This window comes from Leucoraja erinacea, chromosome 2 (genome assembly GCF_028641065.1).
Source record: "Leucoraja erinacea ecotype New England chromosome 2, Leri_hhj_1, whole genome shotgun sequence".
Lineage (NCBI taxonomy): Eukaryota > Metazoa > Chordata > Chondrichthyes > Rajiformes > Rajidae > Leucoraja > Leucoraja erinaceus.
The window spans coordinates 94,018,105-94,024,203 of NC_073378.1; positions in this window are offsets into that span (position 1 = coordinate 94,018,105).

Sequence of the window (6,099 nt, forward strand, 5' to 3'; positions counted from 1 at the left end):
CAGTGCTGCTGCCTGTCCCGCTGAGTTACTCCAGCATTTTGTGTCTACCTTCGATTTAAACCAGAATCTGCAGTTCTTTTCTCCACAGAGAATCAATTGGATTTCTCTGAATTAGAGAGATGTCCATCATAAAGGCAGATTAAGTGGAATATTCAATTCTGGCCAGAGCATGAAATGGTTAGGTTTCAAATATGTTTGTACTGGTTAATCTGACTTGGTCAAACTGATCACTTGAAAATTGTCCCCTACCTCCTCCCATATATATCTCAACGCACAGATAAACTTCTATTCCATTTTTAAAGAGATTTCAGGCAAATGTAAATGGAAAAATGCTTGCAAAAAGTTTCTTACTTTAAATAGTTTTGAAAATCAACTGCAAAATTGTGTTGGGCATACTGAAAACAGATGTGATTACAAGCAGAAAAAATGATTATGTTATAGATGGCCCAGATATAGAAACTACCTTTGGCTTAAAAGGTCACAACAATACAATGGATGAATTTATTATCAATTATATTCTTTTATTTTGCTTTGTACTATTAAACAATTCAATGGATACATTTATTATCAATTATATTCTTTTATTTTGCTTTGTACTATTAAACAATTCAATGGATACATTTATTATCAATTATATTCTTTTATTTTGCTTTGTGCTATTAAATGCATCACTTAACATTTCAGTTGCTGCAAAAAAAGGAAAAATATTATTTTAGGAGAATAATTTTCATAAACATCTTTTTAATGAGGAAACCATGTTAATTACATTTTGACGTTTATATATAGTGTAAATTGTGACATATCCATGTAAATACAACATTCTCATAAAAATGTTGCATAGCAAATTATGGTAGTGCTTAAATAAATTCTTATCAAAATGTTATAGATATACAAAGGTTTATCTTTCTCTAATGTCATATTAAAGAGGTCTGAGTGTAATGTAGATAATAAAATTATGTAGGAAGAAAGGCATAATTGATAAAGGAAATATTTACTCTTTCTCCTATTAATTAAAAAATGAATTCCATGAGGGATTCTCAATCTTTATCATAAAGCATTCTTGCTGCCTTCTGCCTAGTGATGCATAATTCCCAGTGGTTTTTATTGAAAAATTATGCCATAGGGCCCAGCCGTATTTGCTTTTTTACTGGTAGGTAGGAAGTTATGAGGTCTGCTGACATATTGGAACTGTGGAGGCAGGACATAGCCACTGCCAGAACAAGGGGCAATCCTTAAGTCCATTTAAAAACAAAAGGAACAATAACTGTTTGGCATGGTGGCACAGTGGTAGAGTTGCTGCCTTACAGTGCCAGAGACCCAGCTTCGATCCTGATCATGGATGCTGTCCGTACAGAGTTTGTACGATCTCCCCGTGACCAGCGTGGGGTTTTCTCTGGGAGCTCCGGTTTCCTGTCACAATGTAAAGGTTTGTCAGTTATTTGGCTTGGTATCATTGTAAATTATCCCTATTGTGTGTAGGATAGTGTTAATATGCGGGGATCGCTGGTCGGCGCGGACTTGGTGGGCTGAAGGACCCGCTGCCGCGCTGTATCTCTAAACTAAACTAAACTAAACTAAACTAAACTAAACTAATATTGCTGACAGGTAACATAACCTGCATTCTATTTCATTCAATTTATATTCTTTGAGTACTTACTGGAAAATTCATACTGTCAATAATATAGTTGAGGTCGACAGAGTACCCTATAATTTGAACATTAACATTCATATCTTTTTGACTGAAGTCATGGATTTATAAGTACATAGTTTCTAAACTACATGAATCTAAGAACAGTATTTCCATATTGATTGCTGGAAAACTAATGTACACTTTTAAAAATAGTATATCTTTGCATGCCTTTTGTGCTCACTACAGCGTGTGTTTTGAGACAGAGAGGTAATAGTTTCTGTTCTGCTTCATGCTGATATTACTAACTGAAGATGATTGCCTGCTGACAAACCACCAATTTAACCAATTATTAGGGGGAGTGTCCAATCAACTTTGGACTGGTTGCAATTTTCCACCATCACTGCAGCTTTCCACCAGGTGTGGAATTAAGGCTCAATGAGCCAGGGTAAAAATTATGCATTTTGTTATATGGAGAAGATAACCTATTTTACCATTGAAATCTAATGCTAGACTTGTCACACCATAAATATATCACATCATTCCTTACTTCCATGGGTTTTGGAAAATAAATATACCTTCGTATTGTATTGGAAGCTAACAATTTACAATATAATGATATGTTTGCATCGAATAAATGGCCATATGTATTGGTTTAATATCGTCACATGTACCAAGGTACTGTAAAAAGCTTTTGTTTGCCTGCCCTCCAATTAAATCACATCATATTGCACTTGAGTACAAAGAAGCCATGCACAAGTACAACAGGTAGTGTAAAGAGAAAATTCCAGAGTGCCAGAATATTGTTTACAACACTTTAGTGGTACAGATCCTGAGAAAATGTCTAATGTCCAAATGTCTATGAAGTAGATTGGAAGATCAGGCCTACACCCTAACTTATGAGAGGACTGTTCAATATGAGTATGTGAATATTAATGTAATGACAAATGATTCATTTATTTACAAAATGGTACCATCTAGTTTGCAAGGTACATTGCATTAATGAAGGTGGAACTCTAGTGTAAAACTGAGCTATATAAGGCAGATAACAGAAATCATTAATCATTCATAACCGGCTGCCTTAAATGGGACTGAGCTGTTGTGTCAAAAAGGAAAATTGAAATCTATTATGTTAAAGAAAAATGGCAGGTGGTAGAACAGTAAAGTAAAAGCAAACAAAAAAAACAGCAAATTCTAGACATCTGAAATAAAAATAGAAATTACTGGATGTACCCAAGTGACCATGCAACATCTATATAGAGAGAGGAAATGTGAGTTAATGATTTATATTAAAGACCTCTTCATCAGATCAATCTGCAATGTTTACTCTGTTTTCTCGCATAGTTGCTGCTGAGAATCACCATTATTCTCTATTATTTTATTAAACCAAACTAAACTAAACTAAACTAAACTATAGATTGCAGAGCAAAGATAGCAGGCATTATTTTTCTCAATAAAGATCAGATCATATTGTTGTAATTATTATGTTAAAAAGGATGAGATGTCACAATATATCCCCCAACTCCCCAAAAGTCTAATATGATTTTCACGATAAATCTTCATTGGTTCATGAAAAGGAACCTAGGATTTTATTAAAGTGTGTTTTATCTACCTTACTGGCGGTCTGAAAGGTGAAGTGCAAAGGATGGCATGAATTATAATTGGAATACAAAATTTATAAACTAGAGAATCTCTGCGACAATAACTATATCCTGTAATATTGTGAAACTTTGTGCAGTGTACACTTGTTCTTATTTCATGTGGTTGAAACCTTAGATCTAGAATGAAGATCTATTTCCTGCAAGATCAGGAACTATAATGATAAATGTGAAGGAATAATTCCTGTGAGGTTAAGTTAAGGTGCTCCCTTCAGAAGAATTTGTTTAATGGATCATGTCTTCAAATAAAAGGAGTCCTTCCATAGTTCAATCACACACTCAGGGGAATTGATTGCACTTCTACAACTGTTGGCCTTCTGTGCCTTCTTTTACTTTAACACCACCCATCTCTGTGGGAAGTTGATCGGTGATTATCCTTTGAGATGATGTTAATGGCCAGTTATATTGATCTTTCAGGAATGTGATTGTGGATACAACATTTATGGTGGTATAATGGAAATAAAACCTCTGTTTACCTTACACCATAAAGAAAATAAGAATTGCTTCAGGGGATATAACAGCAAAAAAAACAGTTACAAATTTGTGAATAAGCTGTGACCAAGACCTTTGAATGAGCTTTTTATGATATTCTACATAAAGCCTTGTTATTCATGATACACAGTGTGTGAAAAATGATACATAGATCTGTTCTGATAAATAACAAAATAATAGAATGACAAAATATAATTCCTCAGGAATCAGTAAAGTCAGCTCAAGTAATTGTGGGAATAGGAATAAGAAAGTCATCTTGGAATAAGAAGGAAATTACAGTAAGAAGCCTGCTAACGTGCTTTTGTGGTGGGAAAATAGGTGTTAAACAAAAATCAGATTTTTCCTGCTACACATTATCATTTATGAGGTTGCATTGGTTTTCTTCAGTATATCTGACATTTGAAAGGGTAATATCATTGTTTGTTCTAATGGACACATGTTTAAAATGCTTATGACATATTTTTACATAATGTGTTTTAGTATTAACTGTTCAGTTACAAATGTGTTGACTCCCAATCACATCTGATTGTGTGTCATTTCAATTTTCCTTTCCACTCCCACACTGAGCTGTCTGTCCTTGGCCACAGTGAGACCAAGCACAAACAGGAAGAACAGCACCTCTCAATTCACTTTGGTTGCATACACTCCAGTAATCCACTCCCCCTCTGTTCCTTTCCTATTCTCGCAGGTCCACTCAGGACGCCTCTCTTTTTGTTCATCTTTTCAAGTCAAGTCAAGTCAAGTCAAGTCAAGTCAAGAGAGTTTATTGTCAAGTGTCCCAGATAGGACAATAAAATTCTTGCTTGCTGCAGCACGACAGAATATTTTAGGCATAAATGCAGATCAGAGCGGATCAGTGTGACCATATACAGTAGAATATATATATACACTCATAAATACACAGATAAAGTGCAATAGGCTGTTATAGTTCATAGTTTGTTTGAAGTTGTGTTTAATAGTCTGATGGCTGTGGGGAAGAAGCTGTTCCTGAACCTGGATGTTGCAGATTTTAGGCTTCTATACCTTCTACCTGATGGCAGCGGAGAGATGAGCGAGTGGCCAGGATGGTGTGGGACCTTGATGATGCTGGCAGCCTTTTTGAGGCAGCGCCTGCGATAGATCCTCTCGATGGTAGGGAGGTCAGAGCCGATGATGGACTGGGCAGTGTTTACTACTTTTTGTAGTCTTTTCGGCTCCTGGACGCTCAGGTTGCCGAACCAAGCCACGATGCAACCGGTCAGCATGCTCTCTACTGTGCACCTGTAGAAGCCCAAGATAGTCCTCCTTGCATGCTCTCTACTGTGCACCTGTAGAAGCCCAAGATAGTCCTCCTTGACACCTACATGCCTATATGCCTGTGTTTCTTCACCTTGGTCCACCTTTTCGTTACCCTCCCCCACTTGGTTCCATCAGCTCATCATCCTCCCCATTCATGGTTCTGTTGAAACTGCAGTATGACAAAGGTTAAGATAGCTGTGCAACACAACACCCTTTAGGCATTCCTTGACACACACCACAATGTTCCTGATAGATATTTTCCTTGACGCACCTGACAAAGTTTGTGATAGTCACCCTTACTAAATTTAAATAAAGGATCGAATTAGCATGTAGTTTTACTTGTATTTGTGTTATTGCATTTGTATTAGAAAGGACGCAAGGATCAAAATCTGTATAAATAGCTGACAGTTGCGTGTGGAATTTCAGAGTAGTACAGCAAATGGGAACCGTGCTGCTCTCCTTGTGCATGAGTAATAAAGTGTATCTGGAAAACAAATGTCAGAGTTCCATCTATGTGTAGGAAGGAACTGCAGATTCTTCAGAAGAAGGGTCTCGACACGAAACATCTCCCATTCCTTCTCTCCAGAGGTACTGCCTGCCCCGCTGAGTTACTCCAGCATTTTGTGTCTATTTACAGTTCCATGTATCATCTACCAGCCCATTTCTCACTCCTCCCTCTCACTTCAATGTACAGACTATCTTCATTCTACAGTCTCAAACTGGATGCAGCGTCTCAACCCAAAATGTTGATCATCCCCTTGCAACCACGGATGCTGCTTGACTTGGCAGTTCTACCAGCAAATTTTATTTTGATGCCTAATTTAGTGGGCATAGTTTTTCGTTTTATCATGACTATTATAAGATTAATTTCATTATTGTTTCACCAAAATGGATTCTTTTCCATTGAAAATTATGTATCTTATGTATGGTTTTCTTACAGTGTTTCTTGTGGTAAAACCATAATTTGCGTGAATATGATTGCTATATCAGATTAATAAGTGGCAGCTCCTAATTCTTCTTCTTATCAAGTCCACAAACAAGATT